This window comes from Somniosus microcephalus, chromosome 4, assembly GCF_052327205.1.
Source record: "Somniosus microcephalus isolate GS21.2 chromosome 4, FLI_Smic_1.0, whole genome shotgun sequence".
NCBI lineage: Eukaryota > Metazoa > Chordata > Chondrichthyes > Squaliformes > Somniosidae > Somniosus > Somniosus microcephalus.
The window spans coordinates 11,670,915-11,683,241 of NC_140990.1; the positions used below are offsets into that span (position 1 = coordinate 11,670,915).

A 12,327-nucleotide genomic window follows, 5' to 3' on the forward strand; every position below is an offset into this window, starting at 1 on the left:
CAAAGGTCACAGATTTAAAATAGTTGCTAAAAGAACTAGAGGGAAATGAGGAGAATTGTTTTCACACAGAGGGTTGTTAAGATCTGGAACGCACCATCTGAAAGGATGCTGGAATCAGGTTCCACAGGAACTTTCAAACGGTAATTGGACGTGTAGTTGAAGAGGACTAATTAGCAGAATTCTGGGGATAAAGCTGGGGTTTTGGGACTAAATTGGACAGCTCTTTCAAAGAGCCAGCACAGACACGATGGTCCGAATCGCCTCCTTCTGTGCTGTTTGATTCTGTGACCTGTGTGAAGACGCTGGTGTCTCTTAAGGCTCTTCAAGCTTTTAAAGCTCTTCCCACAGTCAGAACATTTCACGGCTCTCTTGTCATTGTGAACAAGCTGGTGTGCCAGCAGGTTGGAGGACCGAGTGAATCCCTTCCTACACACAGTGCAGGTGAACGGTCTCGCCCCAGTGTGAAATCGTTGGTGTCCATTCAGCTCCCGGGAGCGTTTAAAGCTTTTCCCACAGTCAGAGCATTTAAAGCGTCTCTCGTCAGTGTGAACTCGCTGATGTGCCAGCAGGTTGGAGGACCGAGCGAATCCCTTCCCACAGACAGAGAAGGTGAATGGTCTCTCACCAGTGTGAGCTCGCTGGTGTCCCTTCAGCTCCCCAGAGCTTTTAAAGCTCATCCCACAGTGGGAACATTTAAATGGTCTCTTATCAGTGTGAGCAAGCTGGTGTCTCAGGAGGGTGGATGAACCAGTGAATCCCTTCCCACACACGGAGCAGGTGAATGGTCCCTCCCCAGTGTGAACTCTCTGGTGTATCTGGAGCTTGGATGACTCTGCAAATCCCTTCCCACACACGGAGCAGGAGAACGGTTTCTCCCCAGTGTGAACTCGCTGGTGTGTATGGAGGCTGGATGACTGAGTGAATCCCTTCCCACATTCAATACACGTGAATGGCCTCTCCCCAGTGTGAACTCACTGGTGTATCTGCAGTTTGGATAACTCTGCGAATCCCTTCCCACACACGGAGCAGGTGAACGGCCTCTCCCCGGTGTGACTGCTTCGATGAGATTCCAGATGGGATGGGCAATCGAATCCCTTCCCACAGTCCCCTCATTTCCACCGTTTCATGTGTTGTGGGTGTCCTTGCGTTTCTCCAAGTTGGACGATCAGTTGAAGCCTCGTCCACACACAGAACACGTGTACAGTTTCTCCTCACTGTGAATGGTGTGATGTTTTTTCAGGCTGTGTAACTGGTTAAACCTCTTTCCACAGTCAGTGCACTGGAACACTCTCACTCGGGTGTGTGTTTTCCAGTCACACGGATGTTTGAAATCTTTTTCCACAGACAGAACAGACAAACATTTGTCCTTCCATATTCAAATTCAATGATATTCAGGTCCTGATGAATGGAGTGACTCTGTCAGATCTTGATGTGATGTTTGGTTTGAGTTTCCCATCTGTAAATCCTCCCATTCTCACACCCTGTAAAAGGAGTTTACAAAAGCCATCACTGTAAGTACAGGATAGAAATTCAGAACAGACAATTCTAGTTTCTGTGGAACATTCTTTCCTCTCTTGTTTCCCCAAAGCTGTAAATCGCCGTCCCACACACTCTCCCTCCTCCCTGTGCTGCAATCCAAACCCATCGCACCATCTCCAACATTTCTTTCCTCCACTCCCAGTTTTCCCCCTCCCTCTACTCTGATTGGGTTCAGTTCTACACCCGCTGTGTGCAGAGTGAGAATAAAATCAACGAGTCAATGATTTTCTGTCCTGGTCATGGGGACCCCGAAGCCCCGCCCACTCTTTGTTCCTGTATCAAGATGGCCGCGCATGCGCCGTGCTGCAGTTGGAACCGGTCGGTCTTTCCTCCACCAAGATGGCGGCACGTAACCCGGGCCTGTCCCCGAGAAAAAGCCTCACAGCTGCCGTCCGGTGGAACATAGACCGGGCCACTGGATCTCATTCGGGCCTGAGGCCATTCTCCAACTTTATAAACCCTGCGGTGTGGCCTACCCACAGTTTATAGAACTCCTGACCCCGCTCCTGCCGACCAGCTGCTCCGCCCGGCGACCACGCAGGGCTTTCTTTGTAAAGTCGGCGAGGGACACGTGACTCGGGCCCATGGCCTGATTGATGGGAGCTTCCGACCAATAGGGAGCGAGCGGGTCGGGGCTGGAGGAGTGAGCTGGTGGCCAGTCCTCCAACCTATCGGGGAGCCTGAGGGGTGGGACTTGCGCTGGCTGATTGTCTGATCTGCAGGGCAGCGAGTTTCTCCAGTCCCTTGTTCAGGGCCCGGGGCCAGGGGAGGCTGTGGGCCTTTATTCCCCTCATTGGACACAAGGCTGTTTGGCTCACAACACACGGGCTCAGATTGCAATACAGACTTTTTAAATTTATGAATAAAAGCAGATAAACCTCGTGCTTCTGTGGCACAAACGTTTTAATATTTGGGAGTACAAGTACAATTTTTTTTCCCCCTGGGGAATTTATTAGTTTCAGGAAACAACAACAACCACTTGTATTTATAAAGCACCTTTAACGTAGTAAAATGTCCCAAGGCTGTTCACAGGATCATTATAAAACAAAATTTGACACCGAGCCACGTAAGAAGACATTAGGGCAGATGACCAAAAGCTTGGTAAAAGAAGTAGGTTTTAAGGAGCAACTTAAAGAAGGAGAGAGAGGTAGAGAGATGGAGAGGTTTAGGGAGGGAATTCCAGATCTTAGGGCCCAGGCAGCTGAAGGCACAGCCACCAATGGTGGAGCGATTAAAATCGGGGTTGCTCAAGAGGCCGGAAATAGAGGAGCGCATATAACTCAGGGGGTGTGGGGCTGAAAGAAATAGGGAGGGGCGAGGCCATGGAGGGATTCACTCCACACAGCCTGACCTTGGTCATCTTGTCGATCTTACATACTGTTTATGGATAACAAGCTGGTTACAGAACAGAAAACCGAGAGTAGGGGTTGGGAGTAGCTACTCAGACTGGCAAAAGGTGGGAAGTGGTGTTCCACAGGGATTGGTGGTGGGACCACTGTGTTTCATAAATGATTTGGACTCGGGAATCAGAAGTACAATTAATACTGAGGAAGACAAAACGCAAGAAGACATTAATAAATTGCAGAATGGGTGCGTAATTGGCAAATGAATTTCACTATAGATCAGTGTGAGGTGGTGTGTTAATGAATTTCACTGTAGATCAGTGTGAGGTGGTGTGTTAATGAATGTCACTATAGATCAGTGTGAGGTGGTGTGCTAATGAATTTCACTATAGATCAGTGTGAGGTGGTGTGTTAATTAATGTCACTGTAGATCAGTGTGAGGTGGTGTGTTAATGAATGTCACTATAGATCAGTGTGAGGTGGTGTGCTAATGAATTTCACTATAGATCAGTGTGAGGTGGTGTGTTAATGAATTTCACTGTAGATCAGTGTGAGGTGGTGTGTTAATGAATGTCACTATAGATCAGTGTGAGGTGGTGTGCTAATAAATTTCACTATAGATCAGTGTGAGGTGGTGTGTTAATGAATTTCACTATAGATCAGTGTGAGGTGGTGTGTTAATTAATGTCACTGTAGATCAGTGTGAGGTGGTGTGTTAATAAATGTCACTATAGATCAGTGTGAGGTGGTGTGCTAATGAATTTCACTATAGATCAGTGTGAGGTGGTGTGTTAATGAATTTCACTATAGATCAGTGTGAGGTGGTGTGTTAATTAATGTCACTGTAGATCAGTGTGAGGGGGTGTGTTAATTAATTTCACTGTAGATCAGTGTGAGGGGGTGTGTTAATGAATTTCACTATAGATCAGTGTGAGGTGGTGTGTTAATGAATTTCACTGCAGATCAGTGTGAGGTGGTGTGTTAATGAATTGCACTATAGATCAGTGTGAGTTGGTGTGTTAATGAATTTCACTGTAGATCAGTGTGAGGTGGTGTGTTAATGAATTTCACTAGATCATTGTGAGGTGGTGTGTTAATGAATTTCACTATAGATCAGTGTGAGGTGGTGTGTTAATGAATGTCACTATAGATCAGTGTGAGGTGGTGTGTTAATGAATGTCACTATAGATCAGTGTGAGGTGGTGTGTTAATGAATTTCACTATAGATCAGTGTGAAGGGGTGTTTTAATGAATGTCACTATAGATCAGTGTGAGGTGGTGTGTTAATGAATTTCACTGTAGATCAGTGTGAGGTGGTGTGTTAATGAATTTCACTGTAGATCAGTGTGAGGTGGTGCGTTAATGAATTTCACTGTAGATCAGTGTGAGGTGGTGTGTTAATGAATTTCACTGTAGATCAGTGTGAGGTGGTGTGTTAATGAATTTCACTATAGATCATTGTGAGGAGGTGTGTTAATGAATTTCACTATAGGTCAGTGTGAGCTGGTGTGTTAATGAATTTCACTGTAGACCAGTGTGAGGTGGTGTGTTAATGAATGTCACTATAGATCAGTGTGAGGTGATGTGTTAATGAATTTCACTATAGATCAGTGTGAGGTGGTGTGTTAATTAATTTCACTGTAGATCAGTGTGAGGTGGTGTGTCAATGAATGTCGCTGTAGATCGGTGTGAGGTGGTGTGTTAATGAATTTCACTATAGATCATTGTGAGGAGGTGTGTTAATGAATTTCACTATAGGTCAGTGTGAGGTGGTGTGTTAATGAATGTCACTATAGATCAGTGTGAGGTTGTGTGTTAATGAATTTCACTGTAGATCAGTGTGAGGGGGTGTGTTAATGAATTTCACTATAGATCAGTGTGAGGTGGTGTGTTAATGAATTTCACTGTAGATCCGTGTGAGGGGGTGTGTTAATGAATTTCAGCATAGATCAGTGTGAGGTGGTGTATTAATGAATTTCACTATACATCAGTGTGAGGTGGTGTGTTAATGAATTTCACTATAGATCAGTGTGAGGTGGTGTGTTTTGGTGGGAAGAATAAGGAAGCCACTCACTACTTGGACAATGGGGTGAAATTGGGTTGCTTTGTGCCTCCCGTGATATTCAGTGGGAGGTTAGCGGCGGAGGTAGTCGGTAGCTCCCCGCGGCACTGCACTGCCGGCAATGATGTCATCGCCATGTGCAGCACCCCGGCTGCAACCTTGGGTTGTGACCCCTGACCTATTGCTGAACAATATGTCTGACAGGGTCAGGGGTCGTTCCTGCAGCTGCTGCGGCATCACTTAAAGGGCAGGTGTCGGGTGGCAACTTTTTATTTTGGCCTTGTGCCAGCACCTGCCCCCTTCCCCTTTCTTCTTCGGGGGTGTCGGCCGTGATCGCTCAGCCCGGTGCTCCTCTTGATCCGACAGCCCGCTCCCCGGTGGTCCAGCAGGGCCCCGGTGTGTGCAGTGCTAGGCCCCTCCCCTTTAATCAGGGAGGAAGGTCTGCTATGACGCGGTGCTATGTGCCGACGGGCGTGGCGCTGTTACACGAAGTGCCGGGAAATTCACTGGTAGCGCTCCAAGAGGGAGGGGAGCGCTTCCAGTAGCACCCCGCCTCCTGCCTGGGACGCTACCACTGAATTTAATGCGCAGGGGCGCTAACTTTTTCAGGGGGCTAAAATTAGCCCCGGTGACGTTAGCGACCCAAAGGGGGCGCCACCAAATTTCCCCCTAAGAGTCTAAATGGGCTCAAGAGATTAGCGTGCAAAATTAAGGCACATGGGATTGGGGGCAAGGTATTGACTTGGATAGAGAACTGATTGGCGGACAGAAGGCAAAGAGTTGGATTAAATGGGTCATTTTCTGAGTGGCAGGCAGTGACTAGTGGGGTACCGCAAGGATCGGTCCTAGGACCCCAGCTGTTCACAATATATATTAATGATCTGGATGAGGGAATTGGATGTAATATCTCCAAATTTGCAGACGACACAAAGCTGGGCGGGCGGGTAAGCTGTGAGGAGGATGTCGGGAAACTCCAGTACGATTTGGACAGGTTGGGTGATTGGGCAGAAACGTGGCAAATGCACTATAATGTGGATAAATGTGAGGTTATCCACTTTGGTGGCAAAAACAGGAAGGCAGATTATTATTTGAATGCCAATAGATTGGGAGAAGGGGAAGTGCAAAGAGACCTGGGTGTCCTTGTGCACCAGTCGCTGAAGGTAAGCATGCAGGTGCAGCAGGCGGTTAAGAAGGCAAATGGTATGTTGGCCTTCGTAGCAAGAGGGTTTGAGTACAGGAACAAGGGTGTCTTGCTACAGTTGTACAGGGCCTTGGTGAGACCGCACCTTGAGTATTGTGTGCAGTTTTGGTCACCTTACCTGAGGAAGGACGTTCTTGCCATGGAGGGAATGCAGTGAAGATTCACCAGGCTGATACCTGGGATGGCAGGAATGACGTATGAGGAGAGATTGTGTCGATTGGTCTTATACTCACTGGAGTTTGGAAGATTGAGAGGGGATCTCATCAAAACCTATGAAATTCTGGCAGGTCTGGACAGACTAGATGCAGGAAGGATGTTTCTGATGGCCGGGGTGCCCAGAACCAGGGGTCATAGTCTAAGGATAAGGGGTAAGCCATTTAGGACTGAAATGAGGAGGAATGTCTTCACCCAGAGAGTGGTGAACCTGTGGAATTCTCTGCCACAGAGGGCGGTGGAGGCTAGTTCATTAAATATATTCAAGAAAGAGTTGGATATATTTCTTGAGGCTAAAGGGATCAAGGGATATGGGGAAAAGGCAGGGACAGGGTACAGAATTTGGATGATCAGCCATGTTCACATTGAATGGCGGAGCAGGCTCGAAGGGCTGAATGGCTTACTCCTGCTGCTATCTTCTATGTTTCTATGTTTCTATGGAGGAGCAGAGGGATCCAGGGATACAGATACACAAATCACTAAAAGTAGCCATTAAAAAAAAGCACTGGGGTACATCCCTAAAGGAGCCTTCTGTTCCATGCCTAGGAGCTCTGAACCATGGCAGAGAGCGGCTGGGTTACGTTTCTCACACGCCTCGAGATTAACCCGCACGGCAACTTTGCTATCAGTGAAGAGAGGCAAGAAAGACCAAAGTGCCGTTTGCCCCTCTCAGTGTGTCCCTGAAGGACTGTGTCCAGGCTGGAGTTCTGTTCCCACCGTACGATCCTCCCCCAGATTGTCCTTTCTGAGCTCCAGCCAGGTGAGGATAAACACTCAGGTGGGAAAGACAAAAATTTACAACAATGTGTTTAAAACAAAGCTGATTTATTTGACATCTATCCAGAATATTAAACTCCAGCCCAGTTATTGGGGTTATTAACATCAGCAGAAACAAACCCCAACTGTCAGAATGAACATGGTTCAGCCCTGGATGTGATTAACAGCAGCAATAACAACAGAATCCAACCCCTGCAGTCACTTGTGAACTCGCTGGTGTCTCAGCAGGTTGGATGACCGATTGAATCCCTCCCTACACACGGAGCAGGTGAACGGTCTCTCCCCAGTGTGAACTCGCTGGTGCCTCAGCAGGGTGGATGATTGAGTGAATCTCTTCCCACACTCAGGGCAGGTGAATGGTCTCTCCCCAGTGTGAGTGCGCTGGTGTATAGTGAGCTCAGATGATCGCCTGAACCCAGTCCCGCAGTGAGAGCACCTGAACAGTCTCTCCCCAGTGTGAACACGTTGATGGTACGTCAGATCCCAGGAACTTTTATAGCACTTCCCACAGTCCAAGCATTTAAATGGTCTCTCCTCAGTGTGAACTCGCTGGTGATTCAGCAGGTTGGATGACTCAGTGAATCCCTTCCCACACACGGAGCAGGTGAACGGCCTCTCCCCAGTGTGAACTCGCTGGTGTCTCAGCAGGGTGGATGAATCAGTGAATCCCTTCCCACACTCGGAGCAGGTGAACGGCCTCTCCCCGGTGTGAATGTGCTTGTGTCTTGATAGGCCAGAGGGTTGGTTGAAGCCTTGTCCACACACAGAACACGTGTACGGTTTCTCCCCGCTGTGAACGGTGCTTTTTGCTTCCATGTTCAGAGGCCGGTGATATTCAGATCCGATGAGTCGAGTGATTCTATCAGATCTTGACGTGATGTTTGGTTTGAGTTTCCTGTCTGCAAATCCTCCCCTTCTAATACCCTGTAAAATTAATTTAAAACAGGGAGCGTGAGAGAGAACCCACAAGAAAACAAAGGCAGGTTGTGAAATTGAGCTCAATGAATCTGGTCATTTGTGGGGCCGGCACTAGAAAAAAGTGACCATGTAAGTTGCCGAATTGTCATAAAAACCCAACTGGTTCACTGATGTCCTTCAGGGAAGGGAGTCCGCCACCTGGTCTGGGCCTACACATGACTCTGACCTCTATGGGAGGAGAGAGAGAGGTGGGAGTGGGAGGGGGAGGGGGAGGGGGAGGGGCGAAGGAGAGGAACTTTATACATCTGCAACTCGACCAGAACTTTGATAGAACATCCCAAACCTGCAACCTCCACCACCTAGAAGGACAAGGGCAGAAGGTGTATGGGAGCACCATCATCTCCAAGTACCCCTTCAAGTCACACACCATCCTGACTCAGATATATTCATCGTTGCTGGGTCAAAATCCTGGAACTCCTTACCTAACAACATTGTGGGAGTACCTTCACCACACGGACTGCAGGTGTTCAAGAAGGCGACTCACCACCCCCTTCTCAATGGGCAACTGGGGATTGGACATATATGGTGCTCTTGCTAGCGACGCCCACATCCCAAGAATGAATTAAAACAAATCTGAATATGTAAACTGGATTAAAAGCCTCTACAGAAATACTTGTTCCTAAAACAATACTCTTTTATATTGTACGGACAGTGTCTGTTTAACAACCTAATCTCCCCCAGAATCCACCTCCCTTGACAGTCTCACATTGGAAATTGTTGGGTCCTCCTGGGCTCAGAAGTACTGGGGGTTAAACCCAGCAGCTTCTCTGCCATCTCCACTCTAGCTCAAACTGAAACATAGAAATATAGAAACATAGAAGATAGGAGCAGGAGTAGGCCATTTGGCCCCTCGAGCCTGCTCTGCCATTCAATGCGATCATGGCTGATCATCCAAGTTCAGTACCCGGTACCTGCTTTCTCCCCATATCCCTTGATCCCTTTAGCCTTAAGAAATATATCCAACTCCTTCTTGAATATATTTAATGTATTGGCCTCTACTGCCTTCTGTGGTAGAGAATTCCACAGGTTCACCACTCTCTGGGTGAAGAAATTCCTCCTCATTTCTATCCTAAATGGCCTACCCCTTATGCTTAGACTGTGACCCCTGGTTCTGGACTCCCCGACCATCGGGAACATCCTTCCTGCATCTAGTCTGTCCAGTCCTGTCAGAATTTTATAACTTTCAATGAGATCCCTTCTCATTCTTCTAAACTCCAGCGAGTACAAGCCCAATCATCCCAATGTCTCCTCATACGTCATTCCTGCCATCCCAGGTATCAGCCTGGTGAATCTTCGCTGAACTCCTTCCACGGCAAGAACATCCTTCCTCAGATAAGGCGACCAAAACTGCACACAATACTCAAGATGTGGTCTCAGCAAGGCCCTGTACAACTGCAGCAAGACATCCTTGTTCCTGTACTCGAACCCTCTCGCTATGAAGGCCAACATACCATTTGCCTTCTTAGCCGCCTACTGCACCTGCATGCTTACCTTCAGCGACTGGTGCACAAGGACACCCAGGTTTCGTTGCACTTCCCCTTCTCCCAATCTATTGCCATTCAGATAATAATCTGCCTTCCTGTTTTGGCCACCAAAGTGGATAACTTCACATTTATCCACGTTATATTGCATCTGCCATGCTTCTGCCCAATCACCCAACCTGTCCAAATCATCCTGTAGTTTCTCAGCATCCTCCTCACAGCACACACGCCCACCCAGCTTTGTGTCATCTGCAAATTTGGAGATATTACATCTAGTTCCCTTGTCTAGATCATTAATATATATTGTGAATAGCTGGGGTCCAAGGACCGATCCCTGCGGTACCCCACTAGTCACTGCCTGCCACTCGGAAAAAGACCCGTTTATTCCAACTCTTTGCTTTCTGTCTGCCAACCAGTTCTCTATCCAAGTCAATACCTTGCCCCCAATCCCATGTGCCTTAACTTTACACGCTAATCTCCTATGCGGGACCTTATCGAAAGCCTTCTGAAAGTCCAAATACACAACATCCACTGGTTCTCCCTTATCTATTTTACTAGTTACATCCTCAACAATGAAGCAACAAAAACACCTCCACAGGTGGCCAGGGACCTACCTTCCGTCAGCCTGCAATAAAACTCTTCCCGACAGCCGCTGACTAATGGCGGCTGCAGCACCCACAATCCCCCGTGCCCCAGAAACCGCTCTATCCAACGCGCTGATTTCCCCGCTGAGAGTGCGCATGTGCCCCGGGGCCGCGGGCCATTCTGGGAGCCTGGCTCCTGTCCTTTTCCCGATTTGGACTCGGTGGAACCGGCTGAAGAAACTGGGAAGCGGCGGCTCGGATGGGGGAGGCACTGCACCCTGGGTTTCCTGGTGCCGGGGCTCTGGCTGCACGTCTGCCGGGCCCGGCCGCTCTGATTCTGATTGAGTTTTTTGATGAGGTAACAGAGAGGGTTGATGAGGGCAATGCGGTTAACGTGGTGTACATTTATTTCCAAAAGGCGTTCAACAAGTGCCACATAATAGGCTTGCCAGCAAAGTTGAAGACCATGGAATAAAAGGGACAGTGGCAACATGGATACAAAATTGGCAAAGTGACAGAAAACAGAGGGTAGTGGTGAATGGTTGTTTTTCGGACTGGAGGAAGGTATACAGTGGTGTTCCCCAGGGATCGGTACTAGGACCACTGCTTTATTGATATATATTAATGACTTAGACTTGGGTGTACAGGGCACAATTTCAAAATTTGCAGATGACAGAAAACTTGGAAGTAAAGTGAACAGTGAGGAGGATAGTGATAGACTTCAAGAAGACATAGACAGGCTGGTGGAATGGGTGGACACGTGGGAGATGAAATTTAACGCAGAAAAGTGCAAAGTGATACATTTTGGTAGGAAGAACCAAGTGAGGCAATATAAACTAAAGGGTACAATTCTAAAGTGGGTGCATGAACAGAGAGACCTGGGGGTATGTGTGCACAAATCATTGAAGGTGGCAGGGCAGGTTGAGAAAGCGGTTAAAAAAGCATATGGGATCCTGGGCTTTATAAATAGAGGCATAGAGTCCAAAAGCAAGGAGGTTATGATGAACATTTATAAAACACTTGTTCGGTCTCATCTGGAATATTGTGTTCAATTCTGGGCACCGCACTTTAGGAAGGATGTGAAGGCCTTAGAGAGGGTGCAGAAAAGATTTACAAGAGTGGTTCCAGGGATAAGGGATGAGGGACTTCAGTTATGTGGATGGACTCGAGAAGCTGGGGTGGTTCTCCTTTCAGCAGGGAAGGTAGAGAGGAGATTTGATAGAAGTGTTCAAAATCATGATGGGTCTGGACAGAGTGGAAACTGTTCCCATTGGCGGAAGGGTCGAGAACCAGAGGACACAGATTTAAGGTGATTGGCAGAAGAACCAAAGGCGACATGAGGAAAAAAAAAATTATGCAGCGAGTGGTTAGGATCTGGAATGCACTGCCTGAAAGGGTGGTGGAGGCAGATTCAATCACCGCTTTCAAAAGGGAATTGGATAAGTACCTGAATGAAAAAGAATTGCAGGGTTACGGGGAAAGGGCGGGGAGTGGGACTAGCTGAGGTGGTCTTGCAGAGAGCCGGCACGGGCTCGACGGGCTGAATGGCCTCCTTCTGTGTTGTAACCATTTTATGATTCTATAAAATATTAGAAAGTTTGATCCACAGAAGCACGAGGTTTAACTGCTTTTATTGATGAATTTTAAAAGTCTCTATTAAAACCTGAGCCAGTGTATTGAGAGCCAAAGAGCCTTGTGTCCAATGAGGGGAATAAAGGCCCACAGTCTCCCCTGGCCCCGGGCCCTGAACAAAGGACTGGAGAAACTCGCTGCCCTGCGGATCAGACAATCAGCCAGCGCAGTCCCGCCCCTCGGGCTCCCCGATTGGTTGGAGGACCCGCCGCCAGCTCACTACTCCAGCCCCGCCCCGCTCGCTCCCTATTGGTCGGAAGCTCCCGTCAATCAGGCCCTGGGCTGGGTCACGTGTCCCCGAGGAGATCACGTGCTCCGTCCAACTGACGCCGCTTGGTCCGGGGCCTCGCGGGCTCTCAGGTTTTTCTATTTCTCTTTATTCTCTCCTAATCCACCCCTGCCCCCCGACCCCATGCGATTCTCCACCCAATCGGAGCGGAGAAAACTCACTTTGCGTCACCGATCGCGACTCTGGACCCGACACCAAGGCCTTTCCCCGGAATGCCCCGCGCCGACT

General features: G+C 48.3%; 1 protein-coding gene and 1 pseudogene across 1 annotated transcript in view; one reads left to right on the forward strand and one right to left on the reverse strand.

Annotated features, from left to right (window-relative positions):
* LOC147118298 (uncharacterized) overlaps window positions 1–1,142 on the reverse strand; it is a 97,703-nt pseudogene extending 96,561 nt beyond the window's left edge.
* Window positions 1–12,327, forward strand: part of LOC147118294 (proteasome activator complex subunit 1-like) — a 1,298,587-nt gene that overhangs the window by 172,988 nt on the left and 1,113,272 nt on the right. The gene's annotated exons all lie outside the window — the stretch shown is intronic.